This window comes from Protopterus annectens, chromosome 2.part2, assembly GCF_019279795.1.
Source record: "Protopterus annectens isolate FY-2018-M chromosome 2.part2, PAN1.0, whole genome shotgun sequence".
Taxonomy (NCBI): domain Eukaryota; kingdom Metazoa; phylum Chordata; order Ceratodontiformes; family Protopteridae; genus Protopterus; species Protopterus annectens.
Window position 1 is genome coordinate 269,508,935 of NC_056730.1, and position 21,377 is coordinate 269,530,311.

Below are 21,377 nucleotides of genomic sequence, written 5' to 3' on the forward strand. Positions count from 1 at the left end.
CTTACACTAATAGCTTTCATGTGGAGATAAGCTCCAAATATAGCAAAATTACTGTATGTAATACTTAAAAGTTACTAAAGTTCTACTATATAACAGAATTTAATAGTGTATGGGTTATAATTAAATAAAAAGTTTGTCTAAGAAGAGGAAAATTAGTTTAGAGTCTTTGCATGGGTTTTAGATATAAGGAGGTACAGGTACACTTGAGGTTCTAATGTTGCCATTTGTAAGTCAAAGTAGGGGAACACGAGTTGAGGGTAGAGAACAAATGTTACACATGAGGGCTGGAATAAAGTTAGCTTCTAGGATTAAAGTTAGAGAGGGGACAACGCCCATAAGGAGGGCATATGGCAAGAAGAGTTAGTAATAGGAAAATTGAGGTTCAGTCAGGTTTAGTGCAAGGACAGAGCCAATGATTTTTCATAAGTTCTTTGAGGTGTTTTTTGTAGAGAATTGTAAATGCATTTGTTGTACAGGACAACCATGTAGATGTAACTCTCTTAAATCTCATTCACTACAGTGGAGCTCAAGAATTTTGTACTATAACTTCCAATTGGCGGAGCCTAAGCTTTTTGACAGAATCAGATTAGGCCCTTAAATTTCAAACAAATGTTCATATCTCCGAAACCATAGGGATTATGAATAAAAGTACAAATGGCAAACTCTTCAGCACAAACTATTTTATAGTTGTAGTATTCTTTAGGTTCTAGAGCTTAAACTGAAATTTATAAGTCGCAGTAAACAGAGTAACTATTACATTTGTAATATTTTGTAAACAAATTACAATATCTCAGTAACCACTCAAAAATTACACACATACTATCAGCATCATGTTATCCATCTAGCAGAGAGCATTCATATAAAGCTAAGGAGTTCAGTCTGTGCTACTTGGTTGTTGGGATATTTAGAAAAATGTGAAAATGTTATCAATATAAATTAATTTTGTAAAAAGAAAACAGTTAATCTCTATTTTCCTGCACTAGACATGGGTCAAATATTAATGCAGTTGAGTCTGCTATTGTGTAAGTTTTAAGATGACATCTTTTAAAACCTTATAAAACCATTATAGAATGGTTTTGGAATTATTAATGCAAACATGAACAAACAATATTTGACGCCTAAAGATGTCGGTAGGAGTTTACTGTAGATGCACCTGGAGACATCACCCAGATGTAATGAGATAAAATGCACTATATGGACCCAGTATAACATCTCTTCTTTGTTAAAGGACTGCTTATTAATAGACATACTGACATTAATACTTAAAAGTGTAATTAGATACATATTAAATGTTATTGTAGACACCCACAAAAAAAAAACTTTTAATGCAACTAAACACTCACTTTTAAAATATTTCAAACCCCTCATGAAGTCTAACACTCCCTGTTTGAATAGTATAACCATCCAAGCAAGCCCACCCATCTGCTATTCTAAGTTCAAACCTCTCTGCTAAACAAAATTGTCATTAACAGCAAATTGAACAACAGGGCTTTGAATTCTTTAGTTATTTTCTCTACATGCTATAAATTCTTGTTGACTTATCCTCCTATTGTGGAAACTTAGAAGCTTCACAGAAGTCTTTTTGACTTATAATACACATTAAACACAATTTACTCTGGTATGGTGTGGTTTTATGTCCAAAATTGAAAAAAAAAATATTTAACATCTACTAGGTAATGAGTTGCAGAGCCAGGCAGCCATTTTTTACTGTGGTTTACGTGCTCCCCCTTATTAAAAATTAGTTTGAATAGTATAGCACCTAGTTGGGCAGTACTTCTTTGTAGTACAGGGAGCTATTTTAGCTATTTTATTTTTGATAATGTGTAACAATGGTGGTCCCTTTTTGGAGAGAGCATAATGATTATGCAAATGTTATGTTTGGTAGATTTTTTTTTTTTGAGGGGCATTTGAGATGAGAGGCAGGTCATAATGAATTTGGGGAAGTAAGATTCCTTTACATATTGTTGATCTGGCAGAAGGACTAAGGAAGTAGGACATTTTCTTGGACCAGAATCAACGTTTTCTAATTTTAGATTAATGTTAGGATATGATGTTGGACATTGGTATTGTGCATAAGTCTTATGGTCCAGGAATTTTTATACTTGTTATGCATTAGTATTGTTGGTGTTCTGGGAAAGCTTGCGTGAGTATAGCCAGTTGCTTTGGACAGGGAGGATTTGTTCCAGTTGCAGCTTTATAGTGGCAGTAGATGTTTAAGATCTGTAGATGACAATGTCAACTGCATAAAGTATTATTTTGAGGGGACTGAAGACTAAAAGGTAAACTGTTGACAAAGAAGGAAGAAGTGGGAGAAAGAGAGAGACAATGGAACAATATGGTCCTCCTATGGTAATGGGGGCATTTGGTGAGGATGAATATGAAATGTATAATTTCCAGAATCTCCCGGTCAAGAAGTTTTTAAACCATATGGTAGCTTAAAGGTTGATGATGGCCATGTTTAGAGTTGAGAAGGAATGGGAGACTTGTGGAGTCACAAGCCTTGGTCAAACCACCTGCACCTGTAATATGGCTGCAGTCTTTTCCTTGTTATGTCAGCACTATGCCAGTCTTGATAATTATCAGATTAGTTGTGAGCTGTGGGAGTGTTTTTCTATAAATTCCAACACATTGAGGTACCCATTTGTCTGCCATATACTGCATTTAAGAGATGCGTTGTTTTTTCATTTTAAGCTCTCTGGATGATTCAAAACATACTGATGGAAGTAATGGATACTGGCTTGAGTTTTTTGGCAATATCTTCTTGGTTTGGCAGTGCAGGATTACAGTGAGAAGCAATCTTTGTTGATATGTTATGCTTTTTTATTCTGCTGCTTCAGCACTGAAAACTAGGCCAGGACAGCTGCTTCATCAACTGGATATTTGCCTGCTGGAGTAGCTGGGCATTGTGCAGCTGCTTGATAACTTAAAATTCATGTTGCCACACTGGTAGGACATGGCAAATCAAGTTTCAGGGAACATAAGGTAAGATTTGCATCTAGACATGTGGTACATTATGGGATTTTATTTGAAAACTTTCTGTTTAATATTTGCATCACTAATTTAGAGTTTTCAGAGAAAATGAGGAAGCCAAAATGTACAGAAGATCTGCAGTCAAAGACATTTTCAGCAGGGAATAATAAGAGCCTGAAATTTCTGGATATTATATATTAGTTAGGTAATGGGTGGAGAATAATAAGTTCCTATAAATCACCAAGAAGGTAATACTACATCCTTTGTAGTAGAAGATACACTAAACAGTAAAGCCTGATCCATGTCCTGTTGATGGGCATGTAGAAATACAGGGACAAGCGTCATAGCAGATTCAACACCTAACACTGAGGATCATATCTTAAACTATATTTGAAAGAACTCCATCAGGTGGGAGCTTTATTAAGATATTTTGGGACTAGGACCTCTGTCAGCATGATGTCATTATTACACAGTGTAGTTAGACTAGTTCTGAAATGTCCTTTTTGTATTAAGTTGTCCTATCATATAGGGCACATTTTTACCATAATATTTTCTATCTACACCAACCATTATCAAACCATCATACTGTCAGATATAATATCTAACTTTCCTTTGGTGGTGAAAGGAGACTTCCATATCAGGGTCTTCTGTGCTGGTTACATTACTAGTTATGTGCTTACTCATACAACACAGACCAACCTGAACTAGCCCAGACAGACAGACAGACAGACATCAATCCCCATATACAATGTAAAACTCTGTTGGACAGGTGAAGTATCTACTGCTACACAATCTGATCTCCATGAGGTAGCAGTGCAGTGATCACCACAGATAGATGATCTGACTTTCACTACTCATTCACATCTATCTCCTCTTGCTACTGCACTCACTGGATATCTGGTCAAACCCAGTTTGGTTAATGTTGTCAGGTCACAATCCTTCTGTGTCACAGAACTGACATGATGCTGGTCATATAGAGGTGTGAAGATTCAGTGAAAATGACTAAAACATAGTTATGGATTTTATACTATACTATACTATACTATACTATACTATACTATACTATACTATACTATACTACACTATACTATGCACAGAAATACTACGGAAAATGAGAGAATTCCCCCTATTCATACAGAGAGCAAGGGATGATACAATTGCAGCTTCTGGTGCATTCCAGATTTTATTACACATTTCCTGTTTATTGAAAACATATGATAGTACTCTCAGCCACATTGCTCAAATTGTAAGCTTTGGGTGTAAGACTGAAAATGTTCAGACAATGAACTAGTTTGTTGAGATTGTGGTACTATGGTGGAATGCATTACTGATTTTATGGTAAGGTGCTTTCCTAGATGAGTTTGGCTGAATGCATGAATGGGAAATGTTTTATGATATTTTGTAGATGCTACTGAATATTTTGTCTCCTACCTCTAATTTTAATGCATGCATATATGTACATATATGAGTGTGTATCTTTTATATTTGTATGCGCTTCACTTCTACTTACTCATTTCCAAGAATTCTTTAAAATCCATCTGATTTTATATTAAATTTAAGCAGCTGTGTTCAAATGATTTCTTCAGTCTTACAAAGGCTTTTATCCATTGTATCTTTTGTGTTCTACGAATCATTTGTGTACTGTTGCATTACCAACAAAAATGCAAGCTATGCTCGCTAAGCTTTCTACAATGTAATTTATAAGAACAAAGCAAATGGCTAGACCATTCAATGATCTCATGATATCCAGCTAGCTGCCCTCTATTCATCTTATAAACTATTGTGTCTGATTGTCTTGACAACGTTTTACTCAAAATGCCATACCAGGACGTGGCATTCAAAAAAAAATCAACTTCACTATCTGTATTTTTGTATTTAATAGCCTGTTCTCATTTTTTTTTTGCTATTCTAAAAGAATCTTAGGTTCCTGCCTGACAAATACAGGCCTCATTTGAGGCATTTTGTTCTCATTTTTTCATTATATTCAGTGGAAGTTTGTTCTCACATCTGGAACAAAGTTCCACTACATGTCAAGCATAGCAGAACCCTTGCCACCTACAAGGTAAATTAAGATAATTGGATGGACAGCCTGAAATTCTCCCCCAGGAATATCTTGTTGTTCCTTCTATTAGGCTAGGAGGAACCTTTGAACACTGCTTTTTGGCAAGGCCTGTAATGGTCTGTACATTAATTGCCTAGTATTTACTTAAACTTAATGCACTTCATCTATTTTTCTGTTCTGAATTCTGCAGCAATTCTTCCCTGTTCAAACACTTTAGTCTTAAAATGTCTTATATCTTCAGCAGGCTACAGCCATTTCTTGCAAAGTCTTTGCACACTTACCTCACAGCCCTAATATAATCAGGAAATTCCTTTGAAACCATAGAAATTTTGAGTGTGAGACAGTCTGCCATATTTTCACAGGACATTATTTCTTTTAATGTATGGAGATTATTTTCACAAATTTATTTAAAAAGATCTAAAAAAAAGTGTATGGCTACCTTGTTGCTTCTAAATGTAAAATGAAAGCCAGAGTTGCAGTTCAGTTATTCTACTAATCTCAGTATAAGTGATTTAGTGCCATTCCAAACTCAGAAGTCATCATCAAAAGGATTTGTTTCTGTCTGTATGACAAAATACTTCACAGGCATTGCCACTGACAAAGTTGTTTCTCGAATATAATTTAAGGACGAAGATTATCAGAGATGGAATATTTCAGTGGGGATCAGGGTACAGCAGTTTTAAAGAAGTTGACCTTTCTGTAAATGTCATTTTAGGACAGAAATTTAGCTACTGTAACACAAACTGACATGCCAAGTATATACCTATGAACCTATGTGTGCATTGAGCAATGGATGGATCTCCTTGAAATTGATTACATGTATAGATCTGCAATCATGGGACTCCACACATATCTGCTAACCTCACAAGACCAAAACATAGAGAAAGTTTTAAAATATGAGGAGAATAAATCTAAGATGACTTCCCTTCTTAATCTAGCAGAAGCATATCGGCGTCAAGCAGGAATGGAAATTAAACCAGAAGTAAATAAAAATCAGACAACAACTAAATGTGCCAAAAAACAAAAGAAAGAATATAATGTGAAGCAGCGGATGAGAAGGCAAGAAATGTGGAAAATGCATAAATATAGTTGCAAGCTGGAAGCTCATGTTGATCAGGAAAGTACACAGGAATGGTTAAGAAGAGACAAATTCAAATCAAGAGATGAAAGGTTAATATCGGTGGCCCAATATAGTGGATATGTACGTAGCTATGTACATGCCAGTTTACAAAGTCCATTTAACATGTGGGAGAAACAGATAAATGTAGGTTTTGTAAATCCAAATTGGAAACAGTGGCACACCTCATTGCTGTTTGTGACATACTAATGGTAGAAGGATTGTATACTTAAAGACATAATAATGTGGCAATACTGTTGCACTGGGGATTATGCAAACATTATGGTATTGAAGTGACTGAAAAACACTGGAAACATGAGCCACAAAGTATCACCGAAAATTAAGTTTACATCACATGGGATCACTCATTACCCACATTTCAAAAGATAGATGCTAGAAAACCGGATATAGTGGTCCTTGAAAAGAAAACAAAAGTAACATTGACCATTGAAATTGCCACACCCAGTGACTACAGTGTCTTGCGTGCAGAGAGACACAAAGTCATAAAATATCAGAGCCTGCAGGCAGAAATGAGAGCAATGTGGATGAAAGATATCTAGACAATTCCAATAGTAGTAGGAGCAACATGTCTTATAAAAGGAATCTACAATCATACTTAGATATGTTACCAATACATGTAACCCCTTATAAATTGCAGAAGGAGTCATTACTGGGCACATTGCGGGTGCTGGGAAGAGCACTTTTGGCTGACATCAAACACTGAAACAATACTAACTTCATGAATTTTAATCGTCCTTTGACTTAGGAATGGGTCCATTCTTGTCATGGTATTAGAAACCAAAAAGACTTTGAGAAATTAAAAAAAAAAATAAAAGAAATCATAACAATAAAATAAACCAAAATGACATTTTAGAACCAACCTGATGGTCTTTCACATAGCAACACTTTTAGAAAAAGTATTTGCTTTTATTCATTTGCAGTATGTGTCCTTAGGAAAGAAAAGTTAGTAAGCTCATTAAAGTATCAAATATGCAGAGCGATTGTAAGAAGCAAAAATGCAGTCACAAAGATATACACATATGACTGCATTGTTGGTAATGTATAATTTACAAGAGTCAACCAAATAAAAAAATCCTGACTAAAACAATAACACACAAAATTCCATATTTTGTGCAGGCCAGAGACACAACACCATATGAATATCTATTTTCAACTGAGAAAATGAAAAGTCCAAAAAGCCAAATCATTTGAATCTGTTACCATCTCTAATTTGTCAAATAAGCAAATGATGGGTACTTCTCTACTCTTGCCTTCACAAAACCTGTATTCCTCACTTCAGTACAAATGAGTGCATTTGGCAGACTGTAGGGACTGTATAAGCCACCCACAGTTCTCACAGATCATCCATCAACCAAACCAGCACTATCACAGTGCTCTGACATAAAACATCCTCATTATATATTTTCTTTTTCTGCAAATAAGGTCAACAGTTTGAAGGCTGTATCATAAAGCTTAATGATCAGTGGCCTTCAAAAAGCTTAAATGTCATTTTCAATTGTGTGCATTTTTTATTCCCCAGGTGTTTGTCAAGTTTATTTGAGAATAGGATAATTAACTGTTTTCTATAGAGCAAGTAGGAACGTTTGCTTCCTTTTTGTATTGTTAATATCAATAATCTGTTGTCTTACTGTTCTGCAAATATACAGAGATCAGTATATATTGTTTTGGTTTTATAATTTGCACTGTGATTCTTCACATCTCTGTTGAAACTGTCTTCCCCACCCCCCTCCCTGTTCTTGGTTGTAGTTTAAATTTGGTGGCTTTTGCAGTGCCTGCCCCACTGTAGATTTGATCTAGGACACTCCCCCAGTCCCATCTCTTTACCGCATTCTACCTAATAAACCCTTTCTGCACTTGCTTTTAGTCCTTTTTAATTTAATTACATTTTTTCAAACTGTGTGTGGACTAATATTGCTACATACTCAAGTGTGCCAGCTTGCACTGCATGTGAATTGTTTTTACTACTGTTTTTGCTACTCTTCTGAAAAAAAAAAAAAAATTGTAAGCCTGTTTCCTATATTTCCTGTAATTAGTGTTCCAGATACAGATTTGCTGTATCCAGGACTGTTTGTAAGCTTCTGAGCCCCCCAAGCCTTTCTGTGTTGGATGGAAGCCTTCTAGCTTATCAGTGGGAGTGGTAAGCATTAGGTAACCTGTGTACCACATAAAGAGTGGTTCTGGCCCAGAATTTGTAGTTATTGGCGGTTTGGGTGGTCTTCCATCTCTCTCAACTTTCTGATTTGAAGGCCTGCATTTGCACTTGTTTCTGTCCTATAACTCCTGGGCCCATCTCATTTGCTCACTCAAAAAAAAAATGTATCTGCTTTTACTGTATTTGTGTTTCATCCTACTTTATTTTGTTTTTGCGTCATCTTAAAAGTACTCAATTGTATTTATTACTGCTTGGTGTAACTCATTCTAAGCCTTTTAGTTTAAGCACTTGGGCTTCAGACCAGTTGTTTTACATTAAGAAGGTTTGCGGTCTGCACTGTAGTGGCAGAACAGGTAGCTTACATCCTTCTAAGTTGGGAACTGCTGATTGAGGGCTCAGTGTCTGTTATTCTAAAAGTGTATTAATTCTGGTTTAAGCACTTGGGCTTCAGGCCAGTTATTTTACATTAAGAGGGTTCATGGTCTGCACTCTTGTGGGAGGAGAGGCTGGACTCTGCCCTTCTGAGCTGGGAATTTCTGGTTAAAGGCTTATAGTGCCTGCATATTTGAACTGCTTCTTACTGAAATTGGTACACCTTGTTTGCTATAGCATAGACTAGATCCAGGCCAGCTGAATCTAGCTATGTTTGTATAACTTGAGCACTAATCCAGGCATTCTTTAAAGTATTCAATTGTATTTATTTTCTGCTTGGTAGTAACTTGATTAAAGTGTTGCTATCATTCTAAGTCTTTTGGATTAAGCACTTGGGCTTCAGACCAGTTGTTTTACATTAAGAAGGTTTGTGGCCTGCACTGTGGTGACAGGACAGGTAGCTTACATCCTTCTAAGTTGGGAACTGCTGATTGAGGGCTCAGTGTCTGTTATTCTAAAAGTGTATTAGTTCTGGTTTAAGCACTCGGGCTTCAGGCCAGTTATTTTACATTCAGAAGGTTTGTGGTCTGCACTCTTGTGGGAGGAGAGGCTGGACTCTGCCCTTCTGAGCTGGAAATTTCTGGTTAAAGGCTTATAGTGCCTGCATATTTGAACTGTTTCATTCTGAAATTGGTACACCTTGTTTGCTGTAGCATAGACTAGATCCAGGCCTGCTGAATCTAGTTATGTTTGTATGCTTGTTGTTTGTTTGCTTGTTATTTCCCTGAAACGCTAATTCCACCTAAAACGCGGCTTTTTAGCCCTTCTGTGGATCCCTAGTGATATCTGCATTGCTTACTGTACCTATTTCCTTGTTTTACTTGAAAGAAAGTTACTGTTTGTCGTTTTTGCATTTAAGTTACCTGTAACACATTGCATTCAAGTTACCTGGCACTTGCTCACTAAAGCAATTATATAAGTCAGCACTGAAAAAATAAAAGCACTACACCCTCACAAACTCCCCTTGAGTACCTTGTTCCCCATTGGCCCTTTATTTCAATTATAAAGGAATTCCCAATACTATTCTAGCATGTCCAAAGGTCAGTTGTCAATCTCCTCTCCGGTCCAGCTGGTGAATCTGTGAATCTTGAGGCAATGTTACAACTGCCTCATGTACACAGACAACCTTCTCCTCCTCCCAACAAATTCCAACACATGTGAGAGATGCAACCATATAGCCAAACTGGAGGCTAAGCTCTCTCAACTCAGTACTGGCGTAACCAGTCAGGAGGAGGAGGAAACCACACTCACTACAATTACAGTCTCACATAGACCTACCACGACAGCAAACCAAACACATAAACACACAAAAACATACTCGGAGGCTCTAAATAAAAATCTGCCTAAGCAGCAGAGACCTCCAAAGCAGACACCCAAGCAACCGCTACCCCAAAACAAAACACATGCAATACATAGCTCACAAAGCCAGTGTGCCAAACAGTCACAGCCCTTAAGGCTAAACAACACACCTGATACACTTGTAATAGGTGATTCTATCGTCAGGTACACTGACGTCCCGCTCACCAGGCTGAACAAGGAGAAGGTCACGGTGAGCTGCCTGTCGGGCGCTAGGATCTGCCACATAACACAAGCACTCAGGTCACTCCAAGGCAAGTACAAATATGACTCAGTCATTGTCCATGCTGGTGTGAATGACCTGAGATGTACCTCCCTGGACTGCATGAAAAGAGACATAGGGGAGCTCTCTGAGCATGTAGCACAGACCGGTATGACCCTGACCTTGAGTAGCATCTTACCCTCACCAAGAATGATGCCACGATATGAAGACAAGATGACCAATTTCAACAATTGGCTTAGGTATTGGTGTCATTCAAACGGGATCCAATGCCTGTCAGCCTGGGATGACATGCTCGACAAGCCACGATGCTTCGCTAGGGATGGCTTGCACCTGTCACTCCTGGGCTTTCGGATATTGGCAAAGGCTCTTGCTACCCCCATAGTGCCATTTTTAGGCAAGGCTCAAAAGACAAACCCACCTCCATAGGTATCACAAGGGATAAGAAACTAAGAGTAATGCTACTCAACGCCAGAAGTCTAAACCTCAAGATGCACGTACTCGAAACTCTCCTTAGCATGGAGAACATCAATATCTGTGCAGTAACAGAAACCTGGATCAAGGCTCCCGAGAGCACCCCAGCACTACCAGGTTATACCTCATACCATGCTTTTTGGCCGTAAAACTTGGACCGAACCACAAAAGGAGGGGGAGTATCAATATTCGTCAAAGATACCCACACCTCCAGGTTTGTGGCACAGCACAAAGCATCAGAGACTATCCATGTGCAACTAACAGTGGGTAAAACTGCCTTCCAGTTTATAGCCTGCTACAGACCACCCTCCCAAACCCAGGAACCCCACTCGGCCTTCCTGAGAACACTGGAAAATATGAAGGTCTCTCCAAACACCATTATATTGGGTGACTTCAACTACCCAAACATAGACTGGGAGCATTACTCTAACTCCAACACCCTAGCCCAAAGGTTCCTAGAATTTATAAACTCAAATGTTATGGAACAACTTGTTACCACTCCCATAATATGAGAAAACATACTGGACCTGATCATCACCAACATGGGGACTCTATGCTCCAGACCAGAAGTGTATCCCTCACTGGTAAGATCAGACCATAAACTAATCTCACTGGATATTCACATCCCGACCCCACCCCCTGCCCAGAAAACCACAGTGAAAAACTTCTCTAAAGCAAATTTCACACTCCTCAAAACCGAGGTGGAATCCTTCAAAGCCCCCTGGCCTGTGGAAAATATGGCCCAGACCGCAGAATCCTTTATAAATGCATTCTATGAACACCTTCAGGAATGCATGGATCATGCAATCCCAAATAAAACCAAGACCCAATCCTCCAAAGGCAGACGTCCTGTCTGGTGGACCCCAGCCATAAACAAACTATACAATAGAAGGAGGAAGTTACTACATGATAGAGCAAAATCCCAAAAGGGGAAGGCATCTCTGATCAGTATTAGCAAAAAATTATGGGCACTCATAAAATCATCTAAGGCCAGCTTCGAGAGAAAAATTGCACAGGACACCAAGGATAATCACAAGGCTTTCTTTAGTTATGTTAGGAACCTGGGTGGGAATTCCCAGATATGCTCAGAATTAGTCCAAAATGACAAAAAATACACCAAACCCGCAGACATTGCCAACATCCTAGCTGACAGGTTCAGCGCAACCCCCCCCCACCAAAAGGGCAAATATCTATCCCAGCAGAGTGCTGCCCCCCTGACATCTAAGATGCTCAGGTAAGAGCCGCCCTCTCCAAAGCAAAAAACACAGCATCAATGGGACCAGACGGTGTCCCGGGCTGCATCCTACATGAACTCCAAGAAGAGCTAAACCCAAACATAAAACTACTGTTCAATCTCAGCCTTACTACAGGATATGTACCCAAAGAGTGGTGTAAAGCAACAGTGGTCCCTCTCCACAAAGGTGGTGCCTCAATGGATCCTGGAAACTATCGCCCCATAAGCCTGACTAGCTTGGTCTGCAAAGCTATGGAAAGGATCATCATGAACCTCATAAATAAAGATATTGGGGACCTACAGACACTGGATCCTACCCAGTTCGGCTTTGTTAAGGGCAGATCCTGCCTCTTAAACCTGGTTGATTTCTTTGAAACAGTCACCAAGGCCATTGACGAGGGGAAGGTGGTCCACACAGCCTACCTGGACCTCGCAAATGCCTTCGATACAATACCCCACTCGGGCATTATAAATAAGCTCACCAGCTTAAATATAAACCCCTATGTCACTAGATGGGTTGCAAACTGGCTCAAGGACAGAACCCACATGGTTAGAATTGCTGGAGCCATGTCAGACTCTAAACCAGTTACAAGTGGCATCCCACAAGGCTCAGTCCTGGGACCTCTCTTGTTCGGTATATGCTTCTCGGAGGTACAGGCCAACACGGAAGGACTGTGGCTGACCAAGTTCACAGATGACTGCAAACTGGGCACCATAATCGACTCTCCAGCTGACACAAGCATCCTCCAAAAGGGCCTCATAGAAACAGACAACTGGTGCCAGAGCCATGGCCTCAAGCTAAACACCAAAAAGTGTATAGGCATCCCCTTTGGCAAAAACAAAGTGCCCACAAATTACCACATAGGTGGTAATCCATTAAGTACAGAAGAAGTAATTAGGGACCTGGGGACCCAAGTTGATAGCAATCTCTCATTTGACAACCACGTGGCTAAAGTGGTTAGAAAAATATTTTATATAGCCCACCTAATCATGAAGGGATTCACATCTAGATCAGGGGAGGTCATCGTGCCTCTTTACTCATCCCTCATCAGGCCCATAATTGAGTACAATGCCCCTTTTGGGATGTACCTTACCAGACACCTGCAGCAACTGGAAAGACCCCAAAAGTACCTCACCAAGAGGATCAAAGGGCTCAAACAGATGCCATATACTGCCCGGTTAAAGAAACTCCAGGTCTACTCAGTGGCATACCACCTGCTCAGAGGCGATCTGTGCCTGACGTATAAAGCCATGTCCAACCCGGAATTAATGGACATGCTGCACCTCAGAAAATCCAAATCCCATCGAGCTACGCACTTGAAAGACTTGAACCTCAGCACTGAAATAAATATGACATGCTGGAGGGACAGATTCATAACCCAGAGGCTCCCTTCACTCTGGAATAAAATCCCAGTCCAGGTTAGGCAGAGTCCCTCATTGACTCTCTTCAAGAGGATTCTTGATGAGTGGATGGGAGATCGTAGGTTTACACCGGGTATCACTTCTGTGTCACTGTTAGACAGAGGCACAGTATATTAACCTCGAAAAAGGGCATAGCAAAATTAATTTAAAATGGGTGGCGAAAGCCAAACACACTCTGGCTAGGCTTATAAATGCCCTAGGGAAGATAGCCTAGTATGAACCTATGAACCTAATAAATTGTAAGAGATATGCTATCTTACTTTATACCCTGCATGTTATGTATTCCAGAAACAGAGACTCAGACAAGAACAAGTTATACAATGCCTTCAAACAAAGGCAGAAACCAATGTTAGCAAAGTATTAGCTCTGTATTATAATTGAGTGATCCATAATTCTGAGCCCGAACCAAGAAAACTATATCACAATTCAAAAAGAAAGCAGAGAACCTTGAAAGTCACCCATAAAAATATTTGCAGTCAACTTTACACCCCCTGAAACCTATTCGCATGTGCTCATCATACCCTTGCTACATATATATGCTAATTCCAAAACAACTGTATCTTAGAGAAAGGAGAATATTCTAAGGAACAACAATCACATGCTTAGTATGAATTTTCCTATTTTTTAATAATTAGCTTCACTCTTCCAGTGATCACAGTTGCAATCCTCACATCTCTAATATGAACCTCAAAAAGTGACAGTTCATTCAGTCTACCTTATACGCTGTCACATACTAGTCATGCGTTTAATGAATGAGTCAAGAATACAAAACTTAAACAAACAACTGTTAAGAATATATAGAAAGAATGATACATTCAATTAACAAAATAAATATTTGAATATATTTTAAAAGCAAAATTTAAATACAATGCCATTAAAGACTTTAACATGACTAGTACATTTTCTGTCATTTATCATAGGTTTAACACCCAAGTAATGGCACCTACTGAAAAAAAATAAATTAATAAAAACAAAAATGAAATGGCAAGTAAGTGCAGTCAAAGGAAAGAAATTCCTTACATTGTACTGGTAACAAATACTCCAAGATTATAAGGGCTACTGTAACAAAACAATTAACATTTGATATAATAATTTCCATGTTTTATTTCAGTCAGTGAAATGTCTCCTAATATTAATAAATAATTTAGAGGCATTCAGATATTTCAGCTACATTTACAGAGATACTATATTTCTTAAATTTAAATATTCAGAATTATTGCATTATGTTGAAAACCTTAAGAAATAGTACAATTCAGTAAAAATAGTTTTTATAGCTGCTGTTCTCACTATACAAATGAAAAGTAAATAAACTAAGTTAGTATCTACAATACAATGACAATATAAGGAACCATTTCTTTTTAAATTAAATCTATTTATTCCATGGCAAAATAACTTCATATTAATTATAGTTAGTATTGAATGGGATGGAGGCAAACACCCCATTGTGGGGGTTGAATGAGGATGCAAACTTACACCTGGTGTGTTTCATATGACCTCCTCAATGTGCCTTCTGTGTGAATCTGGGCAAGTCCTTTGACCAGACAGTGCTGCCTGGTAACCATTGAAACTTGACCCTTTGATCTAGTGGAAATACCTGTTTAACACATATAGAAAATAAAAATAAATAAATAATAAGTAAAAGACAACACTGAAAAATAATGCTGTATTTTAATGCACCCATTTTTTGTAATAAGAAACTTGTTTTATTTATGTCAATGCTTGTGCTTAAGCATAAAATAGCTGAGCTCTTGTAAATGGATTAAACAGGTTGCTAAAGGCTATGACAATTTAGAGGTAGTTTAGTTTTTTGAAACAATTTATATTTGAAGTAAGGTGATTTAGTTCTATACAACTACTTTTTTTTTTTAAATGAAAGCCTCCCTTTTCTGCAAGGGCATAACTCCACAACTGTAGCTATTCAGCCATGTTTGATTGAATGTCAGGCAGTTAGAATTGTACTTTCTCAGCTGATTTCATTGTGACATGTTAGATAACTAAATTTCTGGACAGACTTTAAATCAATATCAAAACTAATCAAATGCTAAATTAATGCATAATATTTTTTAGTGAATTTACTTATATTTTTATTTTTTAAACATGTTTATTAAATTATCACTTAAGTATAGTCACACACATATTAATATTAAAGAAAACAAACCATATTGCCATTTTTCATTTACATACATTATAAACTAAATATACTTTCTTTCTTTATAACTGTCATTCAGCCCAAACGTTACATAAATTGCTCAATTCCTACCTTCCCTTATACCTCACTCCTCCTCTTGAACATTATTCTACATCTATTGTTCCCTTAAATTCCACTTATTTTAATGTTATTTAATCCTCCTCCTTTCTGGAGATCGAGCTTCCATTTCTTTTATCTCTTTTACAGTAGTTAATAAATCAAATACAGATGGTTTAAATTTTGATTTCCATTTTCTAGTGATTGCTTTTTTTGTCAGCCAATAGAATTAAAATTAATGAAACTTTACAATCTCTAGGGAATTTAGATCATGTGCCCCAGCTCAAAAGAATAATTTCCTTAGTTACAGACATTTTCTCCCCCAATATTTCTGAAAAATTTAACTCCACGTAGGTAACTTTTAAAACCTGCCAACTCATTGCATTCCCAAAATACATGTTCTCAATTACCTCTTTCTTTGTCATCACACCTCCAACATTTGCTATCTACCTGAGGAAAAATTTGTTGAAGTCAGCTGGAGGTATAAAATACTTCTGAAAACTTTTCCAGCAGAAACCCCAAACCTTCCTTTGTTGAATAATTGAGATCCATACATATGTCCACACACTGGTCCCTTGTAAATTGCTTTTGCAGTCCACCTCCAATTAATTCTTATAGTTATCATGCAATATTGTTTATACCCTAGTAAATATCCCATTTCAGTAGCAGCTTCTGTTGTAGATTCAACTAAAATCTTTATAAAATCAGGCCTATGTTTTGTATATGAGTCATAACTGAATAAAATACCCCTTCAATTCAAGTAATCCTAAACTTCCTTGTTCTATGGCGAAAATTACTTTATCCCACTTAACTCTTGCCCACTTCCATTCCCTAATAAATTCCTTTGATTCTTTATTAATGATTGTCTCTAGCTTCTCCTCTGGTTGGTAAAAAATATGCCTTACCTGTATATTAAAGTTAAGTGACTGAACATATTTTCACTGCTTGCATCTTACTATTCATATGCATAAAAAGAACCCCCCATATTTCTCAGTTATTATTTATTTATTTATTAATCAGCTAGAACTGATCTGTAATGGCAACAGTACTGTCAAGTAAAGCCAAAGCTCAGACGAGTGAAAAAAATGTTTATTCAATAACACATTAACAAAATGTTTAGCGCTTTCATCTACTAATCAGTGGACTTCATCAGAACACAGAATGCGCTAAATCAGTAAGTATTTAAAACTTTTTTGGTACCAATGTAGTGCTGCATTAATTCAGTTAAAGTAACAAGTGCTCATAATTCATTCATTCAATGTTTCCTGTAACTATAACAGAATTTCATAACTGTCTGATTTAAAAAAAAACATAAGTTAAACTAAATCACTTCTATATATAAAGATTATATATAAGATATATAAAGTATCTAAAATATAAAATATACAGTTAAAAAGATATAATTACATAAAAAACATATAATTACAATACTGAGGATATTGCGTACCTAGATACATACATATATAATTCAAGACAAGGATTTCAGTCTTGAATATTTAGAAAGAATACTTTTTCAAATAGCTATCTGGAATATACTAGTAATCACCCTAGATATATGATGAAAAACATATATAAAGGACAATGTATAAGAGCTGTCCGGATGACTTTGAATTTTGAGAACATGGCTGATGAAATGTTATACATTAAATCAATGTTCATCAATAGAGGTTATCCTGAGAAATTGTTGATTGATGTTACTGATTATGTGGTTAACGAATGGGGTAAGAAATATCCACCCTTATTAGGAACTGGGATTGAAATTAACTTTGCAAGTTCTACACAAGGTTTGATTAAGTAATATAATAGAGCTTGTATATTGCAATGTTCACCATACGTTAACCACATAAAGATTACAGTGAGAAATAATTGGAATATATTGATGGTGAACCAAGAAATAAAGAACATTCTAGGCCATTGCCCTATATTTATTTATAAAATGGGAACAAATTTAAAGAAACCTTTAGAGTACGGACCTACTACTAGGATACGAAATAATATGAGTAATCACACAAAAATGTGGAGGTTGTAAACAGTGTCCTGCCATTTGAGACATTGAAGGGGTGAAGTTGAAGAACAGTAATAGGATTTATATAAAGTTTAGAAATGGTAGTTGCAATAGTAAAAACATTATCTATCTGGCTAAATGTATGTCTTGCCCAGCATACTATATAGGTAAAACTGAATTACTTTTTTAAAAAATGCATATACGGTCACCTATATAGTATCAGATCTAAGGACAAGAACAAAGCACTTTACAGACACATAGAACTACATGGTGATGTACATGTATTTAAGTTTGCAATAATTGATCAAGTCACCATTGGACCATGGGAAAAGGGAGACAGTATGGCAAATTTTGACTGATGCAACCAGGGAGCCAGGACTTAATGATCATATATCAATTAAACCTATATTGCAATTAAAGTAATTTTAATTAATACAATATAACCATATCATTTTTGTGAACTATTTTATGAACAATATTTAGTATAAATAGAGCTAGTAGGGTCCACTTATAAGATCTTTCTGGAATTTTTGAGACCAGTGTGACATGTTTTATAGGTTAACATTTGGTCTATTTACAATTGCACTTACTTAAAAGATTTTGTTTAGTAGGTTTTGCAATTATATAAGAGTTTTTATGGTTTTATTAGTTTCATAAGCCTTTATATGAACAATGAAATATAGTGTTATGGGGGATTGCATTTTATATGGGAAAGCCTTCATTTATTATATTAAATTAATTTATTTTTATATATTCTAATTCAGCTTCTCTCTTAATTGTAATTACTCTCCTTTTAACTGTATATTTTATATTTTATATTTTATATAATTTATATATCTTATATGTAATCTTTATATATAGAAGTGATTTAATTTTTTAACTTATGTTTTTTTTTTAAATCAGACAGTTATGAAATTGTTTTATAGTTACAGGAAACATTGAATGAATGAATTATGAGAACTTGTCAATTTAACTGAATTAATGGAGCGCTACATTGGCACCAAAAAAAGTTTTAAATACTTATTGATTTAGTGCATTCTGCATTCTGATGAAGTCCACTGTTTAGTGGATGAAAGCGCTAAACATTTTGTTAATGTGTTATTCACTCGTCCGTGCTTTGGCTTGACTTGAACAGTACTGTTGCCATTACGGATCAGTTCTAGCTGATTTTTGAGTATTTTACATTGTCACTTCTGATACGCTTATTTATTTATTAGTCTTTGATGACTGGGAAAAGTCTGACTTTGTAAAACCTATTTTAGCAGAAGCCTAGGGAGAAAAGCTCCTCATTTAAGTTACACATGATGCACAGGGTAAAACATCTGTACATGAGCTTATTTACATGATTTTTAAATATTCCTTAAATGAACATGGCATTTTAACACAAAAAGCATGAGAGAATTTAACATATATTGGCTAATCATTTAATTGAAAAATAAAATACACATAGTTAATGCACTTATAGCATGATGGCTACAAGGAAAAGATCAATATGGGGTTTGTTTTTGAGGTTAGTAATAATTTACAAGACAAGCAAGTAGTAGTGTTGCTCAGAAAGTTTATGATAAGAGATAAATGAAAGGAGAAATTATGAAATGAGCAGGAGGATAAATGGACAGAGGAGTAATTCTAGTTCATAATGGGATATGAGAGAAAGAGGAAGAGCAAGAGTTTAGGAAATGACTGCAGTACGAGGAAGAGCGATAAGGTAAAAAAAACTGAGAAGTAAAATTGCTGTAAAAGTTGGACAAAAAAGAAATCTGACTAAAGTTAGCCAGGTGAGCAGGAAGAACAGAGCCATCTTTATCGTAGGTGACATTTAAGAAAATTTTTGAAACTATTTAAGTTTCCTATCTGTTTTAACTGTGTGCAGATTTCATCTCGGAGTTTTGACAAATAATGGAAGTGGAAAAAGTCTCCAGCAGTGTTGAATGACTTACTGATTCATAATAACAGTTTATTGGTAGAGTGAAGGCCTTTGGTAGGTGAATAATATAGGAGAGTATTTTGTAATGCTGGGCATTTGTCTTGAGATTACAATAGGTTTTGAGCAATGATTAGTTGTGAATATGTCAACTGGTTTGGGAATTCAAACCAGTTTAATTGTTTTAATAGAAGGCAGTGGTGTGTTTTATAAGGTTGGTTGGTTGCAAATTTAGATATTTTGTAGTAGTTGGAGGCTAGGTTAGTTTTATGCATAGTGCTGATATTTTTAAGAATAGGTGAACCATCTAGTAGAGAAGGAAGGTGGTATGTTACTAGTAAGGTAATCTTTGCTTGATCTGTGAGGTAGTGGTTGGCCCCTTAGAGGGAGCCAAGTTTTTGGTGAGTGTTCTTGATGGAATGAAGTATTTGGTTAATCAAAGTAGAGGATGTCATCTATTATGACTGAGAAGTTTAGTTTGGCTTACAGTTTCTACTTTTGTGCTATTACATGAGGTAATATGAAATGTGTGTTTTTGGTTAAGGTGTTATTTTGGAGCAAATAGCATAAGCTTGCTTTTTTTCAATGTCAGTGAAAGATTTTTTTGTGGTTTCTTGTAATTTTGTTATGGATGGGGTAGAGCAGATAAGGGCTGAATTGTCAGTGTAGTTTATGACAGTGGCAAGTGTTGCAATGGCATGAAGTTTATTTTTGAAAATATTAAATATAAGAGGGCCAAGTATTTACCCTTGGGGAACACCAACAGAGCTTGTTTGAAATGCTGAAAAGTTTTGTTGCCATTTAGTTGCCAGCTGATGAATGCATGAATAACTGTGAAACCAGGCGAAGGAAGGATTTTTGTATTATCTTTTGTTTAGTCTCTTTCCACATATACTTGGCTGCCATAACAGAAGCCTTTTCATTCCTTTCTCATAAGTACTTCATTTTATAATGTCCCTATAAATATGTGTATTGCTGAACTTGTTTATGTGTTAGTACATAATTTATTAATTTGTTTTATATTCATTCATTTCATATCATGAAAAGACTTGAAACTGTTTTAAAATGTATTTTTAAAAGTTTTTGTCCCTGCATCATCCTATAGCCCAGTGCATCACATACACCATGGGTTTATCAACTGCTCGTGATCACCCCCAAACATTCTCATATTTATATTATTACAGAATTTTCACATTGATTCTCAGCAATTTTATAATATTTGATTTGAGATCATTCAACTCATTCAACTACATCTTTTAATTATATCATCAGTATTCAGTATTTTAATACATAACAGACAAGAAGCAAGATAAATGCTGCTAAAACATCAAAATCTAAACAGAAAAATTTAGAAACTACAATCAAGAAAAAGCAAAAAATAAAATAAAATAAAACACAGTTAAGGATTCCTTTCTTGTATGTTATTTACATTAATTTCCTTATACAATAAAGGTTAAAACCAAAGAAACAAAACATTAAGTGCCAGTATGCTCTTGCAGGTCTTGTTAATTGTTTCCTTTTCAGTGATTCCAAGATTAGTCTCAATAATATGTAGTAGTCCTTGAAACTGTCTCCATATGGAGAGGATGTCTTTGTTTCCATACTTTATCCATATGGAGAGGATGTCTTTGTTTCCATACCTTAGCAATAACAGTCTATGGAATATATATATTGACATTAGTGCAACTTGTGCTTTTCTAGGACTAAACTTGCCCCACTATCAATTAATGCCAAAGACACATT